This window comes from Bufo bufo, chromosome 5, assembly GCF_905171765.1.
Source record: "Bufo bufo chromosome 5, aBufBuf1.1, whole genome shotgun sequence".
Lineage (NCBI taxonomy): Eukaryota > Metazoa > Chordata > Amphibia > Anura > Bufonidae > Bufo > Bufo bufo.
The window spans coordinates 96,859,267-96,878,290 of NC_053393.1; positions in this window are offsets into that span (position 1 = coordinate 96,859,267).

Sequence of the window (19,024 nt, forward strand, 5' to 3'; positions counted from 1 at the left end):
CTCTTTGCAGCAGGGTATAGTAGCAGTAATCCAACCGCTAACTGCCAGGCTGCAGGAGGTGGAAGATAGAATTCTGCATGTGGAAAAAAAAATGGGCGAATTCGCCACGTCACAGAATACTGTGATTGATGCTCATAATGATCTTGCTGAAGAAGTTGAAGCTATCAAACGGAAGATGGCTGACTTTGAAGACAGATCGCGCAAGGAATAGCATCAAGTTCAGGGGCATACCAGAAGACGTACCCCCCCCCCCAACAATTGTCAGCCTACATAACAAGGCTCTTCTGCAAGCTTGTACCACGGCTGTCTGAACAAGATCTTATTATCGATAGGGCTCATAGTCCCAAAACCTAAGCACTTGGGATCGGATGTACCCAGAGATACATTGGCGAGGGTCTACTTTTTTCATGTAAAAGAGGCTATCATGTCTGCCGTCAGAAGAGCTGGCACATTGCCACCTCCGTTTCAGTCGGCTACAATGTTTGCCGATCTCTCTGCTTTGACCCTGCAACAAAGGTGCACACTTCTGCCTATTACCACCTCTTTACACCAATCTAATATACCTTATCGTTGGGGCTTCCCTCAAAAATTGCTGATACACAGGGAGGGACAAACACATGTGATTCGCTCACTTGAGGAAGGAAAGAACCTACTCCAGGAATGGAAAATACCGTTGGCCTACTTGGATCCTAAGTCATCATCCGCCGCTCCCAATCCTCAACAGGAGGGGAGACAAGCTTTTCGAAAAGGATACCGGAAAACCTGATCTCTTCCTTGGAAGCGATACACCTGCTCTTTTTCTATCTTGATGCCTCCAGTTTGCCTAATTGACACATACTCGTCTTTAAACATACTACTCGCCGTGGACAGACACTAGGCCTGGGTAGATCCCATTTTGTGCAGCATTGGAGGTTACTGTTTTTTTTTATGCCATTTTTTCCACAGGTGCAGTCTCTTCATTCAGTGTACGAGCTTTCGCCCCGATAGACCTGGACATCCTCAGGTTGTACTGTTCAGGTTACCTAGTTTACTTTGTCCATATACTGGATAGGTTTTATTTTATTTTACTGCTGTTATATCTTTCAAACTGTTTTTAGATCTATTGTGTTGACTCTCTCAGGTTGGGCTGCACTTATATTAAACGACACAGACACTCATCATGGGAATCAAAATAATGTCCCTGAACGCTAAGGGGTTAAACTGCCCTCAGAAAAGGTCATTTGTGTGTCAGAAAGCGTTGTCATTGAAAACAGACGTATTATGTATTCAGGAGTCCCACCTTTTGAGCGGTGATGCCCATGGAGTCAAGCACCGCTTATTTCCTCATGTAATTCACTCGCACCATTCCAAAAAATCCAGGGGAGTTTTCATAGCAATTAAAAACTCAGTCTCCTATACATCCATATCTCAGAAGATAGATCAAAATGGGAGATTTATCATTATAGTCTGTTCCATTAATAACATTATACAGTATATACACTCACCTAAAGAATTATAAGGAACACCATACTAATACGGTGTTGGACCCCCTTTTGCCTTCAGAACTGCCTTAATTCTACGTGGCATTGATTCAACAAGGTGCTGATAGCATTCTTTAGAAATGTTGGCCCATATTGATAGGATAGCATCTTGCAGTTGATGGAGATTTGAGGGATGCACATCCAGGGCACGAAGCTCCCGGTCCACCACATCCCAAAGATGCTCTATTGGGTTGAGATCTGGTGACTGTGGGGGCCATTTTATTACAGTGAACTCGTTGTCATGTTCAAGAAACCAATTTGAAATGATTCGAGCTTTGTGACATGGTGCATTATCCTGCTGGAAGTAGCCATCAGAGGATGGATACATGTTCTCATTCTGTTTACGCCAAATTCGGACTCTACCATTTGAATGTCTCAACAGAAATCGAGACTCATCAGACCAGGCAACATTTTTCCAGTCTTCAACAGTCCAATTTTGGTGAGTTTGCGCAAATTGTAGCCTCTTTTTCCTATTTGTAGTGGAGATGAGTGGTACCCGGTGGGGTCTTCTGCAGTTGTAGCCCATCCGCCTCAAGGTTGTGCGTGTTGTGGCTTCACAAATGCTTTGCTGCATACCTCGGTTGTAACGAGTGGTTATTTCAGTCAACGTTGCTCTTCTATCAGCTTGAATCAGTCGGCCTATTCTCCTCTGACCTCTAGCATCCACAAGGCATTTTTGCCCACAGGACTGCTGCATACTGGATGTTCTTCCCTTTTCACACCATTCTTTGTAAACCCTAGAAATGGTTGTGCGTGAAAATCCCAGTAACTGAGCAGATTGTGAAATACTCAGACCGGCCCGTCTGGCACCAACAACCATGCCACGCTCAAAATTGCTTAAATCACCTTTCTTTCCCATTCTGACATTCAGTTTGGAGTTCAGGAGATTGTCTTGACCAGGAGCACCCCCCTAAATGCATTGAAGCAACTGCCATGTGATTGGTTGACTAGATAATTGCATTAATGAGAAATAGAACAGGTGTTCCTAATAATTCTTTAGGTGAGTGTATGTTGGTCAACATTTATGCCTCTAATAAAGCTATCATTTTTCCACAAAGTAATGAGGCATGTCCATAGTCTTAAGCAGGGTAAATTAATCTTGTGTGGGGACTTTAACTCCATAATAGACCCCTCTTTAGACTCCACTAACCCTTCCAGGCGCACACTCAATGGACTGTCCTCCTCCATTCATTTATTTTGCGAACACAGCACAGCATGGAGAAAGACTATACCTTTTCTCCCCATTCAATGGCTCATACTCCCGAATAGATATTTTTCTGGTAGATCAAAACACTCTCTCTCTTCTCATCTTCCGAAATTACATTGATTAGTAACTCGGACCATGCTCCTATTACGATTTCCTTGGAAGACCACTACCAGACCCACACAACCCCCATATGGAGAAAAAAATCCTTCTTATTTAACATTCCCACTTATCAGACTGAGAGAGGACAAGAATTACGAGAATACTTCTCATTTAATGTGGGCTCTGTTTTGGACCCTTTCATGGCAGGCGCATAAGGCCTTCATAAGGGGCCTACTTATCAAAATAAATCACAAGCAGAGGAAGAAAAGAGAGCAGGCTGCTAAAACGTTATTAGACAACATTTTCAAGCTAGAACAGGTAAATAAACGGCAACCTTCAGCGGCAACTTCAAAAGAGATAAGAGCAGAAAGGGATAAACTGAGATTGGTACTACTAAAAGACTATGAAAAGGGTTTACTTAGATTAAAATCTAGGTACTACGCACAAGGCAACAAAACTGGTCGTCTTCTTGCTCGACAACTTAAATCCCAACAAATTAAATCCAGAATCTCTTATTTACTTCACCCCCACACCAGGGTGAAATTGATGGACCCTAGAGATATTGAGGAGCAATTTAGACTTTTTTACATGAATCTCTACAATCTGAAGGAGTCTATCATGCAACCAGAAAACTATGCCTCCCTAGTTTCCGCTTTCCTAAAATCAGCTACACTCCCCTCCCTTACTCCTGCCCGACTGGAAGTTTTGAGTTCTGCTCCTACTGAATTGGAAATTCAAAAACTTATATTAGCTCTACCTCAGGGAAAATCCCCGGGACCTGATGGTTTATCGAACGAATACTTGTAAGAACTTCTACTCCATATTAGCTCCTTACCTTTTGACAACTTTTAAGTTATGTATGCAAGGCTCTCCTTTCCCACAGGACATGTTGCAAGCACTTATTATAATGCTCCCTAAGCCAGGTAAATCTAGTGACGTACCACAAAACTTTAGGCCTATCTCCCTATTGAACTGGAGGCCTGGGTTTGCCATCCATCAAAGACTATCACCAGGCAATATGTTTATCATTTCTGAGAGACTGGTGGATTTATTCGTCATCTAAACCGTGGATTCAAATTGAGTCAGAATCTGTAGGGAATGGCTCCTTGAGGAATCACCTAATCCAATTGCTGTGGTGCCCCAGGCCTCCTAGTCCGACCCTGCTCACGGTGACCTCTGCAGGGAAAATGTGGCTGTGATTCCATAAATCCTACGGAAAACTAGGCAAGCTCCCTGGGAATCTGATTACTACCTATACCTTGGAATGTAGCATTGAAGATCTTGACCTCTCAAACAGTGGCGGATCCAGAGCCTGGTCTCGGGAGGGGCACTTCCAGATTATTTTCTGTCCGCCGCCACAAAACAATGGTGCTTATAGAACAGACTACACAATGTAGAGGTATACTGTATATTGTGTGGCACAGTGTATGCTATATGTGTATAACATAAACATATTTCACATGAAAACTTGCAATTACTTGGCTTGGCCCTTGGGGATCTCGGACACCACTTCAACACTTTGGCTGGGGGGCTCGGTGGAGCTGATGTTGTGTTTTATCCTAATGAGAAGATTTCATAATAAGGATTTGGAGAAGGGGCAGTGGGGTCGCAGAGAAGGGAGAGGCTGCTACTAGGGAGCTCATTCCATGGGGGAGTAATAAAGCCCACTATAATGCCCCCCCTAGTAGAAATAATTCTCCTTATAATGTGACAGTGCAAAAAATACCCCCTTGTAATGCCCCCAGTTGAGCTAATGTTCCCATAGTGCCCCCATAATGTGCCAGTATAAAATACCCCTATATAGTGCCCCCAGTAAATGCCCCCATAGTACTCCTCTCCCCCTTCCTCCTAGTGCCCCCATAATGTACCAGTATAAAATGCCCCATATATAGTGCCCTAGTAGATGCCCTCAGTGTCCGCCATAATTTGCAAGTATAAAATACCCCTTCTTAGTGCCCCCCGTAGATGACCCCATTGTACTCCTCTCCCCCTTCCCCATAGTACCCACCATAATGTGTCCCAGTATAAAATGCTACTGTACAAAGCCCCCCATATTAAATACCCTTTCTTTGTGGCCTCAGTGTATGCCCCTATAGTGCCCACGAATAATGTGCCAGTTATAAGTGCCCCAATAATGTGCCAGTAATAAGTGCCCCCAATCATGTGCCAGTAAAATGTGCCCCCATAGATGCCCCCCATCTATGTGCCAGAAATAAGTGCCCCCCCAATCATGTGCCAGTAATAAGAGCCCCCCCATCATGTGCAAGTAATAAGAGCCCCCCCATCATGTGCCAGTAATAAGAGCCCCCCCATCATGTGCCAGTAATAGGGGCCCCCCCATCATGTACCAGTAATAAGAGCCCCCCATCATGTGCCAGTAATAAAAGCCCCCCATCATGTGCCAGTAATAAGAGCCACCATCATGTGCCAGTAATAGGAGCCCCCCCATCATGTGCCAGTAATAAGAGCCCCCCTCCAATGTGCCAGTAAAAGTATTGTACATATAAAAAAAAGAAAAAAAACACGCATACTTACCTCCATGTCAGCGATGCGATGCAGGCCTCTTCCGGCCTGTGTCCCGCGCTGTACGGCTCTGGCGGCGTGATGATGTCATCGTGCCGCCTGCAGCGGCCTCTGATAGGCTGCCGGCCTAGTGTCGGCAGCCTATCAGAGGGACAGGGAAGAGACACATCTCTCCCTCCCCTGAACCGCCGCAGCACAGCCATCTGTATCGCTGTCCTGAGCACGGCGATACAGATGACTATGGAGAGGAGCGCCCTGCCGCCGCCCCCCACTTGTGAGCAGGGCCGCGCCGCCAGCTCCCCGGGTCCGCCAGTGCTCTCAAGTTGGCGTAATGCGGGTATAAACACCTTAGACCAGTTAACTCAGGGAGACAAGCTGCTTCCCTTTGATCATATACACAACAAATTTCAAATTCCCCATAGGGACTTCTACAAGTTTTTAAGAGTGCGACACTGTTTAACACCCGCTTGAGTAAGTCTTTGACATTTAATCCCGACATAATTAAACTCTTCCAAAACCCGATGTTACATAAAAAACAAACCACTAGGTATATTTATGACCTGATCCAAGATAAAGCTACCTTTGTTAAATCCAAGCCCATTCTCACATGGGAGTCAGAGCTGGGTCTGGTGTTCACAGAAGATGAGTGGTCTCAGGCAATCGGCTTTCTTTCCTGAAAGTGAAGACCCTCCTGAGATGGTATTATACTCCCAGCAAGCTGAGTCAAATGTATCCAGGAGTTTCAGCTTGCTGCTGGAGGGAATGTGGGGGCACTGGCACTCTTTACCACATCTTGTGGTCATGCCCTAAATTGCGCACATACTGGCATCAAATCTTTGCCTTGCTCTCCCAGATCTCTTCAACCCCAACTCCTCCATCCCTGGCACTAGCCCTCTTATTCTAAGGTGTAAACTAATTTGGTCATACCCATAAAAGACTGATAGGCCATATACTACTGAGTGCCAAGTTAGTCATAACTCGCCATTGGAAGTCAGTGACCCCTCCAAGCATGCAAGAAGTTGTACTTGTGCTTAACACTACTTGTAGTTATGAGCACCAGCTTCCACCCACCATTATTAACCCCTGTAAAAGGGACTTAACATGGGCCCCCTGGTTATCACACCCGCTATACACCCCATGAGAAACAACCTAGGTACTCTTGATATTTCCAGAGAATGTCCTTTGTCGAGAGAACTGTTCCTTTTCACTTACAGCTAGTCTTTTTCTTTCTTTCTTTTCTTCTTCTTTGATTTATTACAAAATTTACATATTCATATATTGCACCTTTCCATGAGGGATTGTGAAATTAGTGTTACTCCTCATGGAGCTTTATAAACCAGTTTTTTTTACACCTGCTTGATTGTTAAGGTTGCAAGTGGCCCACATATTGTCACTTTAACTTAGGTTGTAATTTCTGGCTCTGTACACTTGCCTGTTATACGGCATTTCACTCATGTAATGAATGACATACTCTAATGTTAAATGATCATAGTTTAATGATGTAAAACTTAATTAAAAAAATGATTATTCTATTCTAATTTGAATATAAGGCGCCAAAATCTACTTTGAAAAAAGTGCAATGACATTAGTGGGGGCCGCCCTATAAGGTAAGACCATAATTTGACTAGGACTAAACAGATGAAAGGTCCTCTTTAAGATTTGCTTTAAGCCTTCTAACGTCCCAAAAAAAGAAAATCCAAACATGAAGTAGACATATGGGAAATGTAAAATAATAACTATTTTAGGAGGTATCACTATCTGATTAAAAGCAGAGAAATTGAAATTTAGAAAATTATGAATTTTTCTAATTTTTTGGTAAATTTGGCCTTTTTTTTATAAATAAAAATGAAATATTTTGACTCAAATTTACCACTGTCATGAAGTACAATATGTGACGAGAAAACTATCTTAGAATGGCTTGGATAAGTAAAAGCGTTTTGAAGTTATCACCACATAAAGTGACACATGTCAGATTTGCAAAAAATGGCCTGGTCCTTAAGGTGAAAAATGTCAGGGTCCTGAAGGGGTTAAAGGAAATCTGTCACATGGATTACAAATATGAAAGTAAAACTATTGCCATGTACAATAAAATACCTTCTTTCTCTATGTACCCTTTATTCTTCGTTTCTGTCTTTCATTTTCACGTAAATACACTTTTTGTATTATGCAAATTAGTCAATAAAGTGCCCAGAGGGGCGTTATTTCTTTTTTACGGTGCCCAGGAACGCCCCCCTCCAGTGCCCAGCCTGCCTTCCATCAGAGCCCAAGCACGCCTCTCCAGGGCAGAACTACCCACCCACACCAGCACTGTTGGCTGCCACCCCCCGCTACATCATTGAGGCGATGTAACTCCACCCACATATGCCTCCTACAATGCCCCACATATGCCTCATCCAACGCTGCTGGCTCAAGCTGTCAACAAGTAGCGCGCGCTTCCTCCCTCAGCCGGATGCGACCAGCTTACTAAAAACGTCACTGGGCGCAGTGCATGCCCAGTGACACATTTGAAGTTGTTGCCTTTTGGAGCAGTCTGCAGTACTTCTCCTGTGTGAGATTTCTTGGTGTTGGATGAGGCATATGTGGGGCGTTGTAGGAGGCATATGTGGGTGGAGTTACAACACCTCAATGACGTAGCGGGGGGTGGCAGCCAACAGTGCTGGTGTGGGTGGGTAGTTCGGCCCTGGAGAGGCGTGCTTGGGCTCTGATGGAAGTCGGGCTGGGCTTGGTAATCCAAGTGACAGATTTCCATTAATACAAAAAAAATTATTGTTTATTTTTTTTTAGTGATTTGGGGGTTGCAGTGACAGCACACGTGTGACTTAAAGGCTATGTACAACTTAGGAGTCAATTTTTTTTTATGATTGCATTTTATTTATTTTTGGCTAAAAAAAAAATCTTCAATTGGCATTTATAAAAAATATTGAGCCATTCTGTCACAAAGGTCACTGGTACTTTCACTTTGTGCCCATCACCTAATAAACCTTATCTCTAAACTACTGAGAGGTCATAAGCACTTATTTAAGCCACATTCTTATCAGTAAGATAAGAACTGAGGTATAATGAGTGTTTAGGAGGTCAGAGAGCAGAGATAAAGAGTCCGTCAGCTCCTGGTCTGACGGAAAAGAGAGAATTTAGAGTAGATGATGACATCATCTAGGTATAACAAGACAGTTTCAAAGCTCTTGGGGCCTAAACAGCATTCCATTAGTCTTTGGAAAGTTCCAGGTGCATTGCAAAGTCCAAACGGCATATAGTTAAATTCAAATAGGCCCATAGGGGTAGTAAATGCAGTTTTTTCACGATCTTCAGGAGCCATGGTTACCTACCAGTACCCACTGGTTAAATCCAGAGTTGAAAAGTAAGCTGAGGACCCTAATGCTGTCAAGGACTCCTTGATTCTTGGTAAAGGATAGGCATCCTTGTGGGTAATTTGATTCATCCTTCTGTAGTCCACACAATTAAATGTTACCATCTTTCTTTCAGACAAGGACTAGAGGTGCAGCCCATGGACTATGGCTGTCTTTGATGAATTTTGAGTATTTAATCTCCTGGATCATCTTTTTCACAGATTGGTACATAGTTGGTGGTATAGGCCGGTGCCTTTTTTTGATCGGAGGCATGGGCGTAGGAAGCGGGGGGGGACGGATCCCCCCAGGAAATAATGCGGGGGGGATAGGTATGGTCAAATCCCCCCTAGCGGCAGCGGCGGGGCAGGCACTGAGATGAGCCCTTCCATTGTGGAAGCGAAGCGCTCATCTCCATAGTGATCTGTTTGTATACAAACAGAAGGCTGCGGAGGAGCAGGGCAGGGAGGTGTGTCCCTTTCCTGATCCTCTGATAGGCTGCCGGCACTACTAGGCCGGCAGCCTATCAGAGGCCGGCGTAGGCGGCACGATGACGTCATTGCGCCGCCTGAGCCGTACAGCGCTGGAGTCGGGACACAGTGACAGGCCGGAAGAGGCCTGCATCGCATCGCTCCAAAGAGGTAAGTATAAGTGTTAATTATTATTTTTTTATATACTGTATATATACAATACTTTGTTTTACTGGCACATGATTGGGGGGGGGCTATTACTGGCACTTGATTGGGGGGGCTATTACTGGCACATGATTGGGGGCTATTACTGGCACATGATTGGGGGGCTATTACTGGCACATGATTGGGGGGGCTATTACTGGCACTTGATTGGGGAGGGCTATTACTGGCACTTTATTGGGGGGGGGCTGTTATTACTGGCACATGATTGGGGGGGCTGTTATTACTGGCACATGATTGGGGGGGCTGTTATTACTGACACATGATTGGGGGGGCTATTACTGGCACTTGATTGGGGGGGCTGTTATTACTGGCACATGATTGGGGGGCTGTTATTACTGGCACATGATTGGGGGGCTGTTATTACTGGCACATGATTGGGGGGGCTGTTATTACTGACACATGATTGGGGGGCTGTTATTACTGGCACATGATTGGGGGGGCTGTTATTATTGGCACATGATTGGGGGGGCTGTTATTACTGGCACATGATTGGGGGGGCTGTTATTACTGGCACATGATTGGGGGGGCTGTTATTACTGGCACATGATTGGGGGGGCTGTTTTTACTGGCACATGATTGGGGGGGCTGTTATTACTGGCACATGATTGGGGGGGCTGTTATTACTGGCACATGATTGGGGGGGCTGTTATTACTGGCTGATGAGAGGCACTGGGGGGCTGATGAGAGGCACTGGGGCTCATTCATATTGGGGTCTGAGCTGAGGTGTGATCTGAGGTTTTATTAACATTGGGGATCTTATTGGGGCTGTTAGCTGAGGTCTGATTAACATTGGGGGTCTGATTGGTGGTCTGACCTGAGGTGTAATGAAAAATATTTTTTTCTTATTGTGCCCACTTCCAGCCCGGAGCCCAGCTGCCCAGAGCACTGATCTGGAGCAGCTTGGAGAAAAAGGCCTCACAGTCTCCCACACTCCTTCTGCCAAGCCAGCCAGCACCCCTGAGTCTTCAGAACTGTAAGTGTGTGTGTGTGGGGGGGGGGGGGGGGGTGTTTACACACACACACACACACAAACACACTTAAAATTTAACTATACAAACAACTCGCAGTTTACTGAATAAGAATATACCCGGAGAGCAAAAATGCTGTCCCCCCCAGATTTTTGGGGGTTCCTACACCCATGATTGGAGGGTATGAACCGGTAGGGATGGTGTGATTGATTACACTGACCTTTCCATAATCTGAAGGATGTTTACTGAAGGCTTGATGATGTTCCTTCACGACTTTTAAGACTCCTTCAATTTGTTCCTCAGGTGTAGAAGTATGTCCCACATTGAGTTCTTTTCACCACTATGTATTTGGAGTATGATCTTGAGTATTCAGCTTCCGAGTAGACTGTTCAGTCGTAGCTGCAGGTACACTGGTAACATCTTGAAAAGTGACTTGTAACAACTGAGCAACAGGGTAGTTCTTGGTCAAGGTTATACTGCTACTACTTACTGTAAGTTCAGGAGACGAATTGGCACTTTACCTTGAGAAACGGTCACTAGGCTTCTTGCAGCTCGGACTAGAGGATGGTCCTCTAGGGTGATAGGTTCTACTAGGGCTTGGTAGTCATGACCTTGAATTCAAAGAGCAGCCTGGCACCATAGGAGTGTTTCAGTATTGGGTTTCAGTATCACTGGTTGGTTACCTTTGATGCGAGCACAGCAAATCTCTCCTTTCTCATAAGCAAATTTCTGTTGTGCACTTAATACACGGATGGTCTGTTGTATCACCTTTTTGGAGGCAGGCAAAGCGGTAGGCATGGACTTGTGTAAAGCTTCAAGCATTTCAGTATAACAGTTCCTAAGGACGTTCATTCCTAGGACTACTGGAGGGTTGTTATCTTTCCTGACTTGCACAACAATGATACCTTGTTGGGGTAGTGTGGTTCCTCCCACTTGAAGAGTTGGCTCCTAGTACCCATGCACTGGCACAGGTTTGCAGTTGCTGGCTATAATGCTCAGCCAGAATTCCCGTGTCTGTCTTAGACGGTTGTGGTCCCAGTATTTCTCAAATGCAGTCTGTTGGATAGTTGTGACTTGAGACCCGGTGTCCAATAAGCCAACAAAGGAAACCGCATTGATTCGGAGTACCACTTCTGGACGGGATGCTACATATTTGGACACCCAGCTCCCGAGGGATGGTCCTTGGCCTTTTAAACTGCCAGCAAATCCTTTCTGTATGGCCTGGCTTGTGACAGTATCTACAAATAAGTCGCTTTTGCTCGTTAAAGCGGTCAGTGGGGCGTCTACCAGAGTTTCTGGGATAAGTCTCTTTACCATCAGGAGGGAAATGCTTCCTTGGTAATGGTGTCTCATCCTCCAGCAATAAGGGTTTCTCCCACTGTTCCAGTTTTCGGCATACTTTCTCCAGACTTTTGGTTAGAAATTTAACTTGATCAGAGCAGCAACTGTGTCAGGAACAGGATCTTGGGCTTCCTGATTGACTATAGGGTGACATTTTGGAGATATAGCTGGCTTATTCACAGACATTTCAGCAGGCCTAGCAGGCTCTGGTTGTAGGTCTTTCCCCAGAATACTGATAGCTAGCTCTTTGAAGTCTAGGAAGGTAGAACTTGGGTACTGTGCAGCTAACATGTTTAACTGGCTCTTTAAGGCCTCTTTCACACTTGCGTTGTTGGGATCCGGCGTGCACTTCCGTTGCCGGAGGTGCCCGCCGGATCCGGAAAAACGCAAGTGTACTGAAAGCATTTGAAGACGGAACCGTCTTCCAAATGCTTTCAGTGTTACTATGGCAGCCAGGACGCTATTAAAGTCCTGGTTGCCATAGTAGGAGCGGGGAGCGGGGGAGCGGTATACTTACAGTCAGTGCGGCTCCCGGGGCGCTCCAGAATGACGTCAGAGCGCCCCATGCGCATGGATGACGTGATCCATGCGATCACATGATCCATGCGCTTGGGGCGCCCTGACGTCACTCTGGAGCGCCCCGGGAGCCGCACGGACGGTAAGTATACTGCTCCCTGCTCCCCACTACACTTTACCATGGCTGCCAGGACTTTAGCGTCCCGGCAGCCATGGTAACCACTCTGAAAAAGCTAAATGTCGGCTCCGGCAATGCGCCGAAACGACGTTTAGCTTAAGGCCGGATCCGAATCAATGCCTTCCAATGGGCATTAATTCCGGATCCGGCCTTGCGGCAAGTGTTCCGGATTTTTGGCCGGAGCAAAAAGCGCAGCATGCTGCAGTATTTTCTCCGGCCAAAAAACGTTCCGTTCCGGAACTGAAGACATCCTGATGCATCCTGAACGGATTTCTCTCCATTCAGAATGCATTAGGATAATCCTGATCAGGATTCTTCCGGCATAGAGCCCCGACGACGGAACTCTATGCCGGAAGACAAGAACGCAGGTGTGAAAGAGCCCTAAGGTTTCTGTCCTAACACCTTCAATGAATTGTTCTCTCAGCATTTTATCTTGATTCTCTGCTTCATGGAGGTCTACCTGTATAACAGCTTGCAGGGCTTTCTGTAAGGATAATGCAAAGTCTCTGAGTGACTCACCGGGCTGCTGTCTCTAGCTGAAGAATCTCATCTTGACCTCTGACATAGTCCTGTGTTCAAAAGTGGTGTAGAGTCGTTCAAATATCTGCTCCACTGTTCTTTTTTTCTGAGCTTGGCCGGGATTTCACTTCTCTGAGGGCGGCTGCTTCCAATTGTGCAATGAGGATTTCCATTTGCTGTTCTGCTAACACAGGGTACAATCTGATTATAGTCAATATTTTTTCTTTAAATTCCCTTAAAGTATGAGCTTCCCCAGCATATCGTAGGAACCAGGGTGCTCCTAGAAAATAAGGCATTGTTAAGGGCATGATGCTTGGTGCTGCAGCGGCTGCTGCAGGGAACCTGCTAAGGTCAGGCTGCTCACTATCTCCTTGTTCAGACATGGCAGTGACAGTCTTTCAATATAATGCAGGTTAAATACAGTTTTACACACTTTTTGCATTGCGTTGCTATGGGCAACCGCTACTTTGTAGGTGTCTGGCCCTTTAAGAGTTGCTGTGACAGCTTAATATAGAGGAGTATGGTGCTCTGTAAAGCAGATTGTATTCCCAAACAGTCCTTATTAAGGTTAATTTTCCCCAACTACACTAACTCTGACATTCATGGATGATTCTCAAACTGCAGGAGAGTTGGAACGCTATTTATTTAATTTTTTTCAAGGTCGAGCTGCTTTCACTTCCTCTATGGGTACAGCTGGTTTTTCTGTCCTCCTAGGAACTTGCACTCAAACACTTTTGTTCCTCTGTGGAGGCGGGCTGTTTGGCTCCCTCAGTATGTGGAGAACAAAAACAAGATGGCTGATTAACCCCTGTTTTACCAGCAGCAAATAAATGCAATATAGTCACTTGTATGGGGTTTTCACAGATGCTGTAAGCTTCAGCAGTGATCTGAGAGCACATGTATATTGTTTATACTAAGGCACAAAGGATTTGGATCCTGTTCGTGATGCCCAAATTTTGCAGCGGACCGGACCGCAGGGGCAGTATGTGAGTGCACGGTGGGCTGATGGGGGTAGTAGTCATACTCACGGTTTTGCAGCTCCCTGGGTCGGCGTGCAGAGATGAGGAATACAGCACTAAATCCTCTGGGGCACGCTCTATTGCAGGAAACACTAGCCAGATGGAAGTTGAGGTGCTCTTGATGGTAATGGGTATGCTTAGGGTGCTTTGGTGGCTGGGCCCCTGTGTTCGTGACGCCAGCAATTAGGAGATGATGTGGAATAAGGAGACCAAGTTTCTTAACAAGCTCCCAGTACTTTACTGAAGCTGATCCAAAGGTCATCAATGTATGCAAAAGTCATTTACAGCAAGGCAGCTTTTACAGTGATTCAGATTAGTTCCCAGAAGTTGCATAAGGGGCAGTTTTCTATGACAATCAATCTTTCTCCCTTGTTTCTCCAGGCCGGAGGGATGTACTATGTCTGCTGTACTGTATAATCGTATACTTTTGTATCCTCTCTAGGAATACTATATTCTGACAGATGGCCTTTCTGTCTTTGGTTATGGTGGGCAGCTTGTAGCTTAGACTCTCTCTAGCTAATGCAAAGGAGACTAGAGCCTGATAAACGACAGATACCTTCCTTTGCCAATATTCTCACTCCCTCTCTGAGTTGCCTGGTTCTTCTGTAATCTTTTCCTTCTATGGGCTGGTGCACGGAACTAACTATGGAGTTTTTATAACTCTCCAAGATGGCGGCTGAGATGCAGCTTTGCCCTCAGACATCACACACACACTGACCTCCTCCTCCTTCTCCCCTGTACTGTGTGAAGGGCGGAGTCAGCCCTGGGAGGCTTGTTAGAACCTCCCTCTCCCTATGCAACTTCAATGGAGCTCATATACAAGCACAATTTACATGAAACACAAATCACAGTATTAAGCAGTGTGTTTCAGGACACTGCATCTCGGCATGCCATGGTAAGGCCTATTGCACACGACCGTATGGCTTTTTCAGTGTTTTCCGGTCCGTTTTTCACGGATACGTTGTTCCGTTTTTTGTTTCTGTTGTGTTTCCGTTTTTGTTCCGTTTTTCCGTATGGCATATACAGTATACAGTAATTACATAGATAAAATTGGGCTGGGCATAACATTTTCAATAGATGGTTCAGCAACGGAAACGGAAGACATACGGATGCATTTCCGTATGTGTTCTGTTTTTTTTGCGGACCCATTGACTTGAATGGAGCCACGGAACGTGATTTGCGGGCAATAATAGGACATGTTCTATGTTAAAACGGAACGGAAAAATGGAAATACGGAAACGGAATGCATACGGAGTACATTCCGTTTTTTTTGTGGAACCATTGAAATGAATGGTTCCGTATACGGACCGTATACGGAACGCAAAAACCGGCCAGTAAACGGGAAAAATAAACGGCCGTGTGCAGGAGGCTGTCACGGAACCATGAACCAGACGTACAACAAGAGATAAGTGAAAATAGGAAGGCTTTATTGAAAATAAAGCTGTAAAGCAAAAGTCCAAACGGATGGTGAAACCGAGCAGAGTCTTTGCGAAGCCAGAGGTCAGGAACCAGAAGGGTAGTCAGACGAAGCCAGGATCAGGAACCAGCAGGGTAGTCAGACGAAGCCAGGATCAGGAACCAGCAGGGTAGTCAGACGAAGCCAGGATCAGGAACCAGCAGGGTAGTCAGACGAAGCCAGGATCAGGAACCAGAAGCAGCAGCAGTCTTAGAAGCATGTGAACACAAGAGGACCAAGCAAGGAACTGAAGCCACAGACCTCCTATATATATGAGCTAGGCATCCAGCTCCTCCCAGGGGAAGGAGGAGCCGCAGGGTGGAAGGCTACAAGAAACCCAGAAACCAAGATGGCCGCCAGCACATGTCAAACGAAGGAGAGCAGCAAGCAGGTAAGACCATGACAGTACCTCCCCCTCAAGGGCCCCTCCTCCGCGGAGCACAAAACGGTTTCTGAGGGAAGCGTGCGTGGAAGGCTCGGAGCAAGGCAGGAGCATGGACATCTGCGGAGGGAACCCAGGAACGCTCCTCTGGACCATAACCACGCCAATGGACCAAAAACTGCAACCGACCGCGGACCAGGCGTGAGTCCAGGATATTGCTCACCTCATATTCCTCACGATTGCCCACTTGGACCGGACGAGGCAGAGGAACCGAGGAAGTGAAACGATTACACACCAATGGCTCCAACAGGGAGACATGAAACACGTTGGAGATCCGCATGCCAGGAGGAAGCGCAAGGGCATAGGCTACCGGGTTTACCCTGCGAAGCACTCGGAAGGGACCAACAAAGCGAGGCGCCAGCTTGGGAGTGGGCACTCGAAGGTTGAGGTTGCGGGTGGACAACCATACACGGTCTCCGACCTGGTAGGAAGGAGCAGGCGCTCGTCTGCGATCAGCCTGGAGTCTCTGGCGCTGCGCAGAGACCTCAAGGGACTTCTGGATCTGTACCCAAGAAGCACGTAGGACGGAAAGGTGATCCTCCACAGCCGGAATATCCTGGGGAGAGAATACCTCCGGTAACACGGCAGGTTGGAACCCATAATTGGCCATGAAGGGAGACGTCCCAGAGGAAGAGTTCACCGCCGTGTTCCTGGCAAACTCAGCCCAAGGCAGGAGGTCAACCCAATTGTCTTGGTGATCGGAGACATAGCAACGAAGGAATTGCTCCAAGGCCTGATTGGATCGTTCTGCGGCCCCATTGGACTGAGGGTGGTAGGCCGAGGAGAAGGAGAGATGAATCCCCAACTGGGAGCAAAAGGCGCGCCAGAACCTGGACACAAACTGACTCCCCCGATCCGACACAATCTCCTTAGGCAAACCGTGCAACCGGAAGACCTCCCTGGCAAAAATCGTGGCCAACTCTTGTGCAGAGGGTAACTTCTTGAGAGGAACACAGTGGCACATTTTGGAAAACCGATCCACAATCATGAGAATGACCGTATGGCCTCGGGATGCAGGGAGGTCCACAATGAAATCCATCCCCAGGTGTGACCATGGGCGCTCCCCGGTGGCTATGGGTTGCAGAAGGCCCAACGGAAGGTGCCGAGGGGACTTACTCTGGGCACAAACGGAGCATGCCGCTACATATGCGGCGATGTCGGAACGTAGGGAAGGCCACCAGAACAGACGTGAAACAGCCCAGGACAGCTGATTCTTTCCAGGATGCCCCGCGGTCTTGGAGTTATGGTAGGTTCGCAACAACCGAGTGCGCAACTCCTCAGGCACAAAACATCTGCCGTTGGGTCTCCCAGAGGGAGCACCAGATTGAGCCGCCAAAATCTGCTCACCCAGGGGAGAGGTCAGGCTGGTGCGAATGGCGGCCAGGATCTGATTCGGAGGTATGACCGAAGTCGGAATCGACTCCTCCCTGGACAGCTCGGAGTACTGCCGTGATAAGGCATCCGCCCTGATGTTCTTGGAACCGGGTAGGTAGGAGACCACGTAATTAAAACGTGACAAGAACAGAGCCCATCTGGCCTGACGTGGTGTCAATCTCTTGGCCTCAGAAAGGTAGGTCAGATTCTTGTGGTCCGTCAGGATGAGAACCGGAACCACCGAACCCTCGAGCAAGTGCCTCCATTCTTTAAGGGCCTGCACGATGGCCAATAACTCCCTGTCACCAATCTGATAGTTGCACTCCGCGGAAGACAGTTTCCGGGAGTAAAACCCACAAGGAAGCAGAGGACCCTCTGGTGTTCTACGCTGAGACAGAAGGGCGCCTACTCCCGTCTCAGACGCGTCCACCTCGAGGACAAAGGGCAACCCAGGGTTGGGATGCGACAGAATCGGAGCCGACACAAAGGCGGACTTTAGGGCCTCAAAAGCTCGGATGGCCTCGAGCGGCCAGACCTGGGAATTACTGCCCTTCCTGGTCAGATCCGTGAGAGGCTTGGCCAGCATGGAAAAGTCCCTGATGAACTTCCGATAATAATTGGCGAAGCCCAAAAAGCGCTGCAGGGAACGAAGACCACTGGGCTGGGGCCACTGTAAGACAGTCGAAACCTTCTCAGGATCCATGGAGAACCCCTCAGCGGAAATGATGTAACCTAAGAAGGTTACCTGGGATCGGTGAAATTCTCATTTCTCAAGCTTACCGAACAGCTTGTTCTCTCGTAACCGTTGCAACACTCGTCTGACATCCAGAATGTGGGCCTCCATGGATTCAGAATATACCAAGATGTCATCCAAATAGACTACCACACACTGCTGCAACAGGTCACGGAAAACATCGTTGATGAATTCCTGAAAGACTGCGGGCGCATTGCACAACCCAAAGGGCATAACCAAGGATTCGTAATGACCGGTCCTGGTGTTAAACGCGGTCTTCCACTCATCGCCCGCCTTGATCCTTACCAGGTTATATGCCGCCCTCAGGTCGAGTTTGGTAAAGACCGTGGCCCCTTTAAGGCGATCGAACAGCTCGGAAATTAAGGGTATCGGGTAAGCGTTCTTGATCGTGATGCGATTGAGACCCCTGTAATCGATGCAAGGCCTCAACTCACCGCCCTTCTTTTTCACAAAGAAAAATCCAGCCCCTGCCGGGGACGAAGATTTGCGAATGTGTCCGCGTGAAAGCGCCTCCCTCACGTACTCCTCCATGGCCTCATTCTCCGCTACCGACAGTGGATAGACTTTGCCACGAGGAGGAACGGCACCAGATTGTAACTCTATGGCACAATCGTATGGGCGGTGCGGAGGTAGGGCAACCGCGCGCACCTTATCGAATACATCCCGGTACTCCTCGTATTCAGGAGGCAACAGAGAGTCCGAGGAAGTACACAGCAACTTGACAGACCCATGGATGCAACTAGCCCCACACTGCGGTGACCACGAGAGGATCTCGACCGATCTCCAATCGAAAGTCGGATTATGCTTCTGGAGCCAGGGGTACCCCAAGACCACCGAGTAGTGTGGAGACGAAATAACCTGGAGGCAGACCGACTCTCTGTGAACGGCACCAATGGCTATCCCCACTGGAAGGGTCTCATGAGTCACGTGTGGCGGCAGAAGGGGTCTGCCGTCTATCGCCTCAAGAGCCAGTGGGGAACCTCGAGCCTGCAGAGGAATGGAATTGGCGGCAGCGAACACACTATCAATGAACAAACCACCAGCACCAGAGTCCACCAACGCCTGGGTC